Raw genomic sequence first — 14473 nt, forward strand, 5'->3', positions numbered from 1 at the left:
CCGAAGGTACTTGTTGGGTTGGCGTATTTCGAGATTAGGATTTGTCACTCCGATTCTCGGAGAGGTATCTATGGGCCCACTCAGTAATGCACATCATTATAAGCCTTGCAAGCATTGCAACTAATGAGTTAGTTGCGAGATGATGTATTACAGAATGAGTAAAGAGACTTGCCGGTAACGAGATTGAACTAGGTATTGAGATACCGACGATCGAATCTCGGGCAAGTAACATACCGATGACAAAGGGAACAACGTATGTTGTTATGCGGTTTGACCGATAAAGATCTTCGTAGAATATGTGGGAGCCAATAAGAGCATCCAGGTTCCGCTATTGGTTATTGACCGGAGACGTGTCTCGGTCATGTCTACATAGTTCTCGAACCCGTAGGGTCCGCACGCTTAAAGTTCGATGACGGTTATATTATGAGTTTATGTGTTTTGATGTACCGAAGGTAGTTCGGAGTCCCGGATGTGATCACAGACATGACGAGGAGTCTCGAAATGGTCGAGACATGAAGATTGATATATTGGATGACTATATTCGTACACCGGAATGGTTCCGGGGGTTATCGGATATATACCGGAGTACTGGGGGGTTACCGGAACCCCCCCGGAGGTTATTGGGCCTCATGGGCCCAAGTGGTGGAAGAGGAGAGGCGGTAAAGGGTCAGCCGCGCGCCCCTCCCCCAAGTCCGAATTGGACAAGGAGGGGGTGCGGCGCCCCCCCTTTCCTTTCCCCCTCTCTCTCCTTCCCTCTCCTCTCCTACTCCAACATGGGTGGCCAGACCCCTCCCCCTCCTCCACTTCTTTATATACATGGAGGGAGGCACCCCCTAGAGACACAACAATTGATCCCTTGGATCTCTTAGCCGTGTGCGGTGCCCCCCTCCGCCATAATCCACCTCGATCATATCGTAGCGGTGCTTAGGCGAAGCCCTGCGTTGGTAGAACATCATCATCGTCACCACGCCATCGTGCTGACGAAACTCTCCCTCAAAGCTCGGCTGGATCTGAGTTCGAGGGACGTCATCGAGTTGAACGTGTGCTGGACTCGGAGGTGTCGTGCGTTCGGTACTTGATCGGTCGGATCGTGAAGACGTACGACTACATCTACCGCGTTGCGCTAACGCTTCGGCTTTCGGTCTACGAGGGAACGTGGACACACTCTCCCCTCTCGTTGCTATGCATCACCATGATCTTGCGTGTGCGTAGGAATTTTTTTGAAATTACTACGTTCCCCAACAGTGGCATCCGAGCCAGGTTTTATGCGTTGATGTTATATGCACGAGTAGAACACAAGTGAGTTGTGGGCGATACAAGTCATACTTTTTACCGGCATGTCACACTTTGGTTCGGCGGTATTGTTGGATGAAGCGGCCCAGACCGATATTATGCGTACGCTTACGCGAGACTGGTTCTACCGACGTGCTTTGCATACAGGTGGCTAGCGGGTGTCAGTTTCCAACTTTAGTTGAACCGAGTGTGGCTACGCCCGGTCCTTGAGAAGGTTAAAACAGCACTAACTTGACGAACTATCGTTGTGGTTTTGATGCGTAGGTAAGAACGGTTCTTGCTCATCCCGTAGCAGCCAGGTAAAACTTACAACAACAAAGTAGAGGACATCTAACTTGTTTCTGCAGGGAATGTTGTGATGTGATATGGTCAAGGCATGATGCTATATTTTATTGTATGAGATGATCATGTTTTGTAACCGAGTTATTGGCAACTGGCAGGAGCCATATGGTTGTCGCTTTATTGTATGCAATGCAATCGCCCTGTAATTGCTTTACTTTATCACTAAGCGGTAGCAATAGTTGTAGAAGCAATAGTTGGTGAGACGATAACGATGCTACGATGGAGATCAAGGTGTCGCGCCGGTGACGATGGTGATAATGACGGTGCTTCGGAGATGGAGATCGCAAGCACAAGATGATGACGGCCATATCATATCACTTATATTGATTGCATGTGATGTTTATCTTTTATGCATCTTATCTTGCTTTGATTGACGGTAGCATTATAAGATGATCTCTCACTAAATTTCAAGATAAAAGTGTTCTCCCTGAGTATGCACCGTTGCCAAAGTTCGTCGTGCCCAGACACCATGTGATGATCGGGTCTGATAAGCTCTACGTCCATCTACAACGGGTGCAAGCCAGATTTGCACACGCAGAATACTCAGGTTAAACTTGACAAGCCTAGCATATGCAGATATGGCCTCGGAACACTGAGACCGAAAGGTCGAGCGTGAATCATATAGTAGATATGACCAACATAGTGATGTTCACCATTGAAAACTACTCCATTTCACATGATGATCGGTTATGGTTTAGTTGATTTGGATCACGTGATCACTTAGATGATTAGAGGGATGTCTATCTAAGTGGGAGTTCTTAAGTAATATGATTAATAGAACTTAAATTTATCATGAACTTAGTACCTGATAGTATTTTGCATGTCTATGTTTGTTGTAGATAGATGGCTCGTGCTGTTGTTCCGTTGAATTTTAATGCGTTCCTTGAGAAAGCAAAGTTGAAAGATGATGGTAGCAATTACACGGACTGCATCCGTAACTTGCGGATTATCCTCATTGATGCACAGAAGAATTACGTCCTGGAAGCACCGCTAGGTGCCAAACCTGCTACAGGAGCAACACCAGATGTTATGAACGTCTGGCAGAGCAAAGCTGATGACTACTCGATAGTTCAGTGTGCCATGCTTTACGGCTTAGAACCGGGATTTCAACGACGTTTTGAACGTCATGGAGCATATGAGATGTTCCAGGGGTTGAAGTTAATATTTCAAGCAAATGCCCGGATTGAGGGATATGAAGTCTCCAATAAGTTCTACAGCTGTAAGATGGAGGAGAATAGTTCTGTCAGTGAGCATATACTCAGAATGACTGGGAATAACAATCAATTGATTGAACTGGGAGTTAATCTTCCGGATGATAGCGTCATTGACATAACTCTTCAATCACTGCCGCCAAGCTACAAGAGCTTCGTGATGAACTATAACATGCAAGGGATGGGTAAGACGATTCCCGAGCTCTTCGCAATGCTAAAGGCTGCGGAGGTAGAAATCAAGAAGGCGCATCAAGTGTTGATGGTCAATAAGACCACCAGTTTCAAGAAAAAAGGCAAAGGGAAGAAGAAGGGGAACTTCAAGAAGAACAGCAAACAAGTTGCTGCTCAGGAGAAGAAACCCAAGTCTGGACCTAAGCCTGAGACTGAGTGCTTCTACTATAAGCAGACTGGTCACTGGAAGCGGAACTGCCCCAAGTATTTGGCGGATAAGAAGGATGACAAGGTGAACAAAGGTATATGTGATATACATGTTATTGATGTGTACCTTACCAGAGCTCGCAGTAGCACCTGAGTATTTGATACTGGTTATGTTGCTAATATTTGCAACTCGAAACAGGGACTACGGATTAAGCGGACACTGGCTAAGGACGAGGTGACGATGCGCGTGGGAAACGGTTCCAAAGTCGATGTGATCGCCGTCGGCACGCTACCTCTACATCTACCTTAGGATTAGTATTAGACCTAAATAATTGTTATTTGGTGCCAGCGTTGAGCATGAACATTATATCTGGATCTTGTTTGATGCGAGACGGTTATTCATTTAAATCAGAGAATATGGTTGTTCCATTTATATGAGTAATATCTTTTATGGTCATGCATCCTTGAAGAGTGGTCTATTTTTGATGAATCTCAATAGTAGTGATACACATATTCATAATGTTGAAGCCAAAATATGCAGAGTTGATAATGATAGTGCAAGTTATTTGTGGCACTGCCGTTTGGGTCATATTGGTGTAAAGCGCATGAAGAAACTCCATACTGATGGACTTTTGGAATCACATGGTACTTGCGAACCATGCCTCATGGGCAAGATGACTAAAACGCCGTTCTCCGGAACTATGGAGCGAGCAACTGATTTACTGGAGATCATACATACTGATGTATGTGGTCCAATGAATGTTGAGGCTCGCGGCGGGTATCGTTATTTTCTCACCTTCACAGATGATTTAAGCAGATATGGGTATATCTACTTAATGAAACATAAGTCTGAAACAATTGAAAAGTTCAAAGAATTTTGGAGTAAAGTTGAAAATCATCGTAACAAGAAAATAAAGTTTCTACGATCTGATCGTGGAGGAGAATATTTGAGTTACGTGTTTGGTCTACATTTGAAACAATGCGGAATAGTTTCGCAACTCATGCCACCCAGAACACCACAGTGTAATGGTGTGTCCGAACGTCGTAATCATACTTTACTAGATATGGTGCGATCTATGATGTCTCTTACTGATGTACCGCTATCGTGTTGGGGTTATGCTTTAGAGACGGCTGCATTCACGTTAAATAGGGCACCATCAAAATCCATTGAGACGACGCCTTATGAACTATGGTTTGGCAAGAAACCAAAGTTGTCGTTTCTTAAAGTTTGGGGCTGCGATGCTTATGTGAAAAAGCTTCAACCTGATAAGCTCGAACCCAAGTCGGAGAAATGTGTCTTCATAGGATACCCAAAGGAAACTGTTGGGTACACCTTCTATCACAGATCCGAAGGCAAGACATTCGTTGCCAAGAATGGATCCTTTCTAGAGAAGGAGTTTCTCTCGAAAGAAGTGAGTGGGAGGAAAGTAGAACTTGATGAGGTAACTGTACCTGCTCCTTTATTGGAAAGTAGTTCATCACAGAAACCGGTTCCTGTGACGTCTATACCAATTAATGAGGAAGTTAATGATGATGATCATGAAACTTCAGATCAAGTTGTTACTGAACCTCGTAGGTCAACCAGAGTAAGATCTGCACCAGAGTGGTACAATAATCCTGTTCTGGAGGTTATGTTACTGGACCATGACGAACCTAGGAACTATGAAGAAGCGATGGTGAGCCCAGATTCCACAAAATGGCTTGAGGCCATGAAATCTGAGATGGGATCCATGTATGAGAACAAAGTATGGACTTCGGTTGACTTGCCCGATGATCGGCAAGCCATCGAGAATAAATGGATCTTCAAGAAGAAGACTGACACTGACGGTAATGTTACTGTCTATAAAGCTCAACTTGTTGCAAAAGGTTTTCGACAAGTTCAAGGGATTGACTACGATGAGACCTTCTCACCCGTAGCGATGCTTAAGGCTGTCTGAATCATGTTAGCAATTGTCGCATTTCATGATTATGAAATTTGGCAAATGGATGTCAAAACTGCATTCCTGAATGGATTTCTGGAAGAAGAGTTGTATATGATGCAACCGGAAGGTTTTGTCGATCCAAAGGGAACTAACAAAGTGTGCAAGCTCCAGCGATCCATTTATGGACTGGTGCAAGCTTCTCGGAGTTGGAATAAATGTTTTGATAGTGTGATCAAAGCATATGGTTTTATACAGACTTTTTGAGAAGCCTGTATTTACAAGAAAGTGAGTGGGAGCTATGTAGCATTTCTGATATTATATGTGGATGACATATTGTTGATTGGAAATGACATAGAATTTCTGGATAGCATAAAAGGATATTTGAATAAGAGTTTTTCAATGAAGGACCTCGGTGAAGCTGCTTATATATTGGGATCAAGATCTATAGAGATAGATCAAGACGCTTAATTGGACTTTCACCAAGCACATACCTTGACAAAGTTTTGAAGAAGTTCAAAATGGATCAAGCAAAGAAAGGGTTCTTGCCTGTGTTACAAGGTGTGAAGTTGAGTAAGACTCAATGCTCGACCACTACAGAAGATAGAGAGAAAATGAAAGATGTTCCCTATGCTTCAGCCATAGGCTCTATCATGTATGCAATTCTGTGTACCAGACCTGATGTGTGCCTTGCTATTAGTTTAGCAGGGAGGTACCAAAGTAATCCAGGAGTGGATCACTGTACAGCGGTCAAGAACATCCTGAAATACCTGAAAAGGACTAAGGATATGTTTCTCGTTTATGGAGGTGACAAAGAGCTCGTCGTAAATGGTTACGTCGATGCAAGCTTTGACACTGATCCGGACGATTCTAAATCACAAACCGGATACGTGTTTTTATTGAACGGTGGAGCTGTCAGTTGGTGCAGTTCTAAACAAAGCGTCGTAGCGGGATCTACATGTGAAGCGGAGTACATAGCAGCAAATGAAGGAGTCTGGATGAAGGAGTTCATATCCGATCTAGGTGTCATACCTAGTGCATCTGGTCCAATGAAAATCTTTTTTGACAATACTGGTGCAATTGCTTTGGCAAAGGAATCCAGATTTCACAAGAGAACCAAGCACATCAAGAGACGCTTCAACTCCATCCGGGATCAAGTCCAGGTGGGAGACATAGAGATTTGCAAGGTACATACGGATCTGCATGTTGCATACCCGTTGATTAAGCCTCTTCCACGAGCAAAACATGATCAGCACCAAGGCTCCATGGGTGTTAGAATCATCACTGTGTAATCTAGATTATTGACTCTAGTGCAAGTGGTAGACTGAAGGAAATATGCCCTAGAGGCAATAATAAAGTTATTATTTATTTCCTTATATCATGATAAATATTTATTGTTCATGCTAGAATTGTATTAACCGAAAACATGATACATGTGTGAATACATAGACAAACAGAGTGTCACTAGTTTGCCTCTACTTGACTAGCTCGTTAATCAAAGATGGTTATGTTTCCTAGCCATAGACAAAGAGTTGTCATTTGATTAACGGGATCACATCATTAGGAGAATGATGTGATTGACTTGACCCATTCCGTTAGCTTAGCACTTGATCGTTTAGTATGTTGCTATTGCTTTCTTCATGACTTATACATGTTCCTATGACTATGATATTATGCAATTCCCGTTTACTGGAGGAACACTTTGTGTTCTACCAAACGTCACAACGTAACTGGGTGATTATAAAGGTGCTCTACAGGTGTCTCCGAAGGTACTTGTTGGGTTAGCGTATTTCGAGATAGGATTTGTCACTCCGATTTTCGGAGAGGTATCTCTGGGCCCACTCAGTAATGCACATCATTATAAGCCTTGCAAGCATTGCAACTAATGAGTTAGTTGCGAGATGATGTATTACGGAACGAGTAAAGAGACTTGCCGGAAACGAGATTGAACTAGGTATTGAGATACCGACGATCGAATCTCGGGCAAGTAACATACCGATGACAAAGGGAACAACGTATGTTGTTATGCGGTTTGACCGATAAAGATCTTCGTAGAATATGTGGGAGCCAATATGAGCATCCAGGTTCCGCTATTGGTTATTGACCGGAGACGTGTCTCGGTCATGTCTACATAGTTCTCGAACCCGTAGGGTCCGCACGCTTAAAGTTCGATGACGGTTATATTATGAGTTTATGTGTTTTGATGTACCGAAGGTAGTTCGGAGTCCCGGATGTGATCACAGACATGACGAGGAGTCTCGAAATGGTTGAGACATGAAGATTGATATATTGGACGACTATATTCAGACACCGGAATGGTTCCGGGGGTTATCGGATATATACCGGAGTACCGGGGGGTTACCGGAACCCTCCCGGAGGTTACTGGGCCTCATGGGCCAAAGTGGTGGAAGAGGAGAGGCGGCCAAGGGGCAGCCGCGCGCCCCTCCCTCCCCCCCAGTCCGAATTGGACAAGTAGGGGGGCGGTGCCCGCCCTTTCCTTTCCCCCCCTCTCTCCTTCCCTCTCCTCTCCTACTCCAACATGGAAGGGGGGAGTGCTACTCCCGGTGGGAGTAGGACTCCTCATGGGGCGCGCCAAGGGTGGCCGCCCCCCTCCCCCTCCTCCACTCCTTTATATACAGGGAGGGATGCACCCCCAGAGACACAACAATTAATCCCTTGGATCTCTTAGCCGTGTGCGGTGCCCCCCTCCACCATAATCCACTTGGGTCATATCGTAGTGGTGCTTAGGCGAACCCCTACGTCGGTAGAACATCATCATCGTCACCACGCCGTCGTGCTGACGGTACTCTCCCTCAAAGCTTGGCTGGATCGGAGTTCGAGGGACGTCATCGAGTTGAACGTGTGCTGAACTCGGAGGTGCCGTGCGTTCGGTACTTGATCAGTCGGATCGTGAAGACGTACGACTACATCAACCGCGTTGTGCTAATGCTTCCGCTTTCGGTCTACGAGGGTACGTGGACACACTCTCCCCTCTCGTTGCTATGCATCACCACGATCTTGCGTGTGCGTAGGAATTTTTTGAAATTACTACGTTCCCCAACAGCATCTTAACGGTACAAGTGGAGATTTGTTTGGTGGAATTTTATGCAACTCGTGTAGCTAATTTTCTTGATGTACCCATGCATGAAAATGATATGGAATTGCCTCCTACTTATCTAGATTATAATGCTATGGTTCGCCATCAGTTTCTTCAGAGGAATGAATAGTTCCTCCAGTACCGACTAATCTTTGACAGACGGCGCACTGTCCATATTGCCCTCCCTGCTCCTACTTTCTTTAACATTTAGGCAAAAAGGAGATATGTTATAACCAGGGAGGAGGCGAATGAGTATGAGAGGAGTACGGAAGCAGCCAGCCTCCGAGCTGCAGCTCTTGAGCCAGTAGCTGCTGCATCTCAGTACAACCGCAGTTACGACTTTGGATATCCGCTAGGCCATCCGTGGGCATAGAGCAACTTAGGCCAAAAGCCTATGCTTGGGGGTGTACGTATTTCTCATTGATATTACATTCATGTTCACACACTCATTCTAGTTGTCGGTGCTCATACTTTTTCATTGTACTATCCATGCTAGTTTATTTTATTTTCTAAGCCTTCTTCTTATGTGTTTGAATAACCTTAAGAAAAACCAAAGAAATTAGGTGTAGCTTTTAGCTAGTTTACTTTCCATGCATATAGTAGTAGTAATTAAAAGAAAACCCAAAAGGATTTCTTGTTCTTCTATTGCTTGTTGGGAGCTTTCCCGTGTAAATAGTTTTATTTCTTCTCTTTTCTTTGAGGGTCGAGAGGAGAAGACCTTGATGAAAAGGTTGAGTGGCTCTCATATGCATTATTGTTGATTTAACCAAGAGCCCATATTGCCTTGTCTTCTCCCTTGTATTAAATGCTTGCAGATTCTAGCTTAGTCCAATGCACATGCACTATTATTATTATTATCCACACCGTTCGGTCGTGCGAGTGAAAGGCAATAACAGCGATATATGATGGACTGATTGAGATGAGAGAAGCTGGTATGAACTCGACCTATCTTGCTTTTGTAAATATGATTAGTTCATCATTCCTGATTCAGCGTATTATGAATGAAACATGTTTGCAATGACAATTAGAGATTATAGTTGCTCATGCCATGCTTAATTTTCTAGGAGTTTATAATGGTTTACCTTGCGTGCCAACATTCTATTAAAATGGTTGTGATGTGGTATGATAGGGTGGTATCCTCCTTTGAACGATTCGAGTGGCTTGACTTGGCACATGTTCACGCATGTAGTTGAAACAAAATCAACATAGCCTCCACGATATTTATGTTCATGGTGAATTATATCCTACTCCTGCTTGCACTCAGTGTTGATTAATTTTAATGCATGTTCATGACTATTGTCGCTCTCTAGTTGATCGCTTCCCAATCTCTTTCTAGCATTCACTTGTACTAAGCGGGAATACTGCTTGTGCATCCATTTCCATAAAACCCTAAAGTTATTCCATATGAGTCCACCATACCTTCCTATATGCGGTATTTACCTGCCGTTCCAAGTAAATTTGTATGTGCCAAACTCTAAACCTTCAAATGAAATTCTGTTTTGTATGCTCGAATAGCTCATGTATCAACTTGGGCTGTCTATATCTTCCATGCTAGGTGGGTTATTCTCACGATGAGTGGACTCCGCCTATCACTCACGAGAAAGTGGCTGCACTACAAAAAAAAGACACATCCGTGACATTTTGGGCCGAACGAATTTTTTTTCTGTCATACTTATGACACTTCTATGACGATAATTGTGACAAAACCCGGTATCATCATAGATGTGGTGGGCTCCTACATTTATGAAAAAAATCATGACAGAAAATGGGCTTTTCGTCTTGGGCGGGCTGGAGACACAGCTGCATGACATTCTTTTGGCCGGTCATGACGGAAAAAACCGTGGTAGAAGCGAGGGCGAGGAAAATATCGGGGTGTTCTGGTTACGGTGGGTGGTCGGGGCCGAGCGATGTGCGTTTCTCTCGTACACGCACACGCGTGGGTGCGAGGCATTGGGCTCTAACTGAACCCGAGCGAGGCATTGGGCTCTAACTGAACCCGAGCGATTGCACTGCAGGCTACGCGTTACTGAACCCGAGCGATCAATAGATGGCTGTTAACTGAACCCGATCGAGCGATTCCTTCGCTACTGCTGCTAACTGAAGTTGATCGATGTTGCCTCTGGATGAACAGTGAGCGTTGCTGGGGGGGTTTGGATGAACAGTTCCCGGTGGGGGTGGATGAACAGGACCCCGTGGTGTTGCCTCTGGATGAACAGGACCCCGATCGATCGAGCCGGTTGGGGCTGGATGAACAGGACCCCGTGGATGGTTGGATGAACAGGACCACCCTGTGGAGGGTTGGATGAACAGTAGACGGTGGAGGGGTGGATGAACAGTATCCCGTGGAGGGGTGGTTGAACAGGAGCCCGTGGAGAGGGCTGGTTGAACAGTAGCCGGTGGAGTAGCGCGCGGTGGAGGATGGATGAACAGGAGCCCGTGGATGAACAGTCGTAGGTGGAGGCTGGAGGAGGTCGACGGTGGATGAACAGTAACCCGTGGAGGCTGGAGGGGGTCGACGGTGGAGATGAACAGTATCCCGTGGAGTCCCGTTTTGCGATACGCCACACCCCTCCTGATGAACAGGACCCCCGTTTCGACCGTAGCGCTCCAACACAAGTCCGTTTCCTCCGTTTTGCGGTACGCCACACCCCTCCCGATCAACAGGACCCCCGTTTCGACCATAGGAGGTCTGTTTCCTCCGTTTTGCGGTACACCAGACCCCTCCCGATGAACAGGATCCCGTTTCGAACATGGTCGGTCGAACACAAGGCCGTTTCCTCCGTTCTACAGTACGCCAAGCCTCGTTTCCATCGGCTGTTCCGTCCAAGCCCTCCCGATGAACACGACGACGCATTCCGTTCCGACCCCGCCGGTTGGCTCCCCATGAACACGACGACGACGATGTTTCTCCCTTCCGACCCAGCCATGTACACGAGCCCTGGCGGTACGTATGAGCGAGTAGGCGTTCAAGACCATGCCTGTATGTACGTACGTGGCCGTATTTTCTTTCTTGCACACTGGCCGCTGTACGTACATGAACATGCTACGTGCGCACCTCTACTACGACACGCGCGTGCCTCTACATCGACCAGTATGTACGTACACGTTCGCGACCAGAATGAGAATTTTCGTACTCTTCGACCAGGTGGGTCCCAACTGTCAGGCACTTCCTTGCGTGCGAAGATGTAGCTGGTGGGTCCCAGCAGTCAGGGGGGCGAATGGTTTTTTTGCCCGAATGCACTTCCTTGCGTGCGAAGATGTAGCTGGTGGGTCCCGGCAGTCAGGGGAAACGTTTTTTCGCGAAATACGGTGGCCCGTCTGGTGGGTCCCCGCTGTCAGGTGGAGGAATAATTATTTTGCGCGTAATAAGGAGGCACTTCCTTGCTACGGCCGTGGACCCAGCTGTCAACCTCTCCATGTACAGTCCACGTCCGATGGAAGCCGTTCCTTGACCATGTTGATCATGCCGCCCCGAGAGCACCAGGGCGGTGGACGACGGCGAGACCTAGGAAGGGGACGATGCGGAGCCGGGGAAGACGCGGCAGTGGAAGCCCGCACTGAGAGGAGTACGAGGGTTCACTGGTTCGGCTGCGGTGTGAGGCTGCCGTTGCCGCACAATAACAGGGAGTGTGGGTGAGTGGAAGGATGGCCTAGCCAGCGGTGGGATTAGTAGGGCGCGGTGAGGCCTCTGCGGTAGCATAGCCGGCCACGGGAGGCAGGAGCACGAGGCACGACCGACGCTGGTTTGGGCGGCTGGAGCAAGAAGACTAGAGGTTGAAGAAGCACTATGGCCGTTGGATGGACATCGTACGGTCACAGGAGCTAGAATTGTGCATATTGCCTAAGTTGACAAAGCCCTCCGTTCCCATCAACTTAGTAGGCCCACAAGTCAGCCCGCCACTATACTAGGTCCCAGCTAACATGGGGAGTATTCATTTTTTTTGTGCGTAATAAGGAGCCACTTCCTTGCGTGCGAAGATCTAGCTGGTGGGTCCGAGCTGTTAGCGGCGGTAACATTTTTTCGCGAAATACAGAGGCCCTTTCGGTGGGTGCTAGATGTCAGGTGGAGGAATCATTATTTTGTGCGTAATAAGGTGGCATTTCCTTGCGTGCGGCCGTGGACCCAGCTGTTAGCCTCTCCACGTACAGTCCACTTCAGATGCATGTCGGTCGTTGACCTTGTTGACCAGGCCGCGCCGAGAGCACCAGGGCGGTGGACGATGGCGAGGCCTACGAAGGGAACGACACGGAGCCAGGGAAGACTCGGCAATTGTTTCCCACGCGGAGGGGAGTACGACTGTACGAGGGTTTACTGGTTTGTCTGCCGTCGCCGGAGAATAACAGCAGGTGTGGGTGAGTAGAGGGATGGGTAGGCCAGCGATGGCAGTACGGTGGGGCGGTGAGGCCTGCGCGGCAGCACAGCCAGCTGCGGGGAGGAGGGAGCAGGCAGTCCCGCCGGCGCTTGTTTGAGCGGCTGGAGTAGGAAGAGCAGAGATTGAAGAAGCACGACGGCCGTTGGATGGACATCCAACAGTCACTGCTTGTGCGTCAACCTTTTTTTAGGAAAGCCTCAAATCTGTGGAAAACAGCATACAACCCATATGCCATTATTTCTAATAATTTACAGCCCAATTACTAATTTTTAAGGGTTTTTTTTGGAGCCCATATTCTTTTTGTTAGCATTACAGCCCATATTGTGGCCACGGTTAAAAAATTGTATGAAATATTGCATATTTCGGTGCGGTTTAATCCCAAAATTTCGAGTCACATTCAAACTGATTTTAAAAATAAATGTATATCAATATAAAATCCAACAAATTGTCCACGCATAAAAATCAATGCAATTTAAAATCTCGAAATGAAAAAAAGAAATTTGAAACTAAATGCCGGTTTGATGTGTTTTAAAAATGTACAACCCATTTCTCATTACTAATAGGCCATTTTCTCCGCCAGCCGAATGAAGCTCTCCTCGTCTTGAACGATTTGCAGCCCAACAGGCCTGACAAAGCGACTTACTTGGCAAATCACAAAAACCTGGGCTGTGGCCATGGACCCACCTGTCAGCCTCTCCACGTACAGTACTCTTCCAATGGAAGTCGGTCGTTGACCACATTGACCACGCCGCACCGAGAGCACCAAGGTGGTGGACAACGGTGAGGCCTAGGAAGGGGACGATGCGGAGCCGGGGAAGACGCGGCAGTGGATGCCCACACGGCGAGGAGTACGAGGGTTCACTGGTTCGGCTGCGGTGTGAGGCTACCGTCGCCGCAGAATAACAGGGGGTGTGGGTGAGTGGAGGGATGGCCTGGCTAGCGGTGGGAGTAGTATGGGGGCGATGAGGCCTCCGCGGTAGCACAGTCGGCCACGGGAGGCAGGAGCAGGCGGCACGACCGGCGCTGCTTTGGGCGGTTGGAGCAAGAAGACCAGAGGTTGAAGAAGCACTATGGCCGTTGGATCGCCATCGTACGGTCACTGGAGCTAGAATCGTTCATATTGACTAAGTTGACAAAGCTCTCCGTCCCCGTCAACTTAGTAGGCCCACAAGTCAGCCACCCACTATGGTGGGTCCCAGCTAGCAGGGGGTATTCATTTTTTTGTGCGTAATAAGGAGGCACTTCCTTGCGTGCGAAGATATAGCTGGTGGGTCCGACTTGTCAGCGGGGGGAACGTTTTTTTCATGAAATACAGGAACCCTTCCCACGTACAGTCCATGTACAATGCGTAATAAGGAGGAACTTTCCTTGCGTGCGACCATGGACCTCGTGGGTCCCAGCCGTCAGGCTCTCCATGTAAAGTCCTCTTCTGACGACTCTCGTATGTTGACCACGCCGCGCCGAGCGCACCGAGCAGGTGGACGACGGCGAGGCCCCAGACTGAAACGACCCGGAGATGGGGAAGAAACGGCAGTGGAGTCGCAGACGGAGAGGAGTGGGAAACTTGACGGGTTCGGGTGCAGGGTGGGCCTACACTCGGCAGAGAATAACAGGAGGTGCGGAGTGGAGGGATGGCCTGGCCATCGGCGGGGTAGTGTTTCGCTGAGGAGCGCAAAACAACACCGCTGGATGCCAGAGGCTGGAGCAGGCGGTCCCGGCAGCGCTGGGGGAAGAAGACGAGAGATTGAAGAAGAATGCCGGCCGTTGGATGTAAATCCAACGCCTTCTTAGGCTTCGACCTACTGGCCCACATGTTAGCCAGTCCATTTGTTTTTTAGTCCATTTGGTGGGCTGGGTGAA

The sequence above is a fragment of the Aegilops tauschii genome, chromosome 4 (genome assembly GCF_002575655.3).
Source record: "Aegilops tauschii subsp. strangulata cultivar AL8/78 chromosome 4, Aet v6.0, whole genome shotgun sequence".
In the NCBI taxonomy this organism is placed as follows: domain Eukaryota; kingdom Viridiplantae; phylum Streptophyta; class Magnoliopsida; order Poales; family Poaceae; genus Aegilops; species Aegilops tauschii.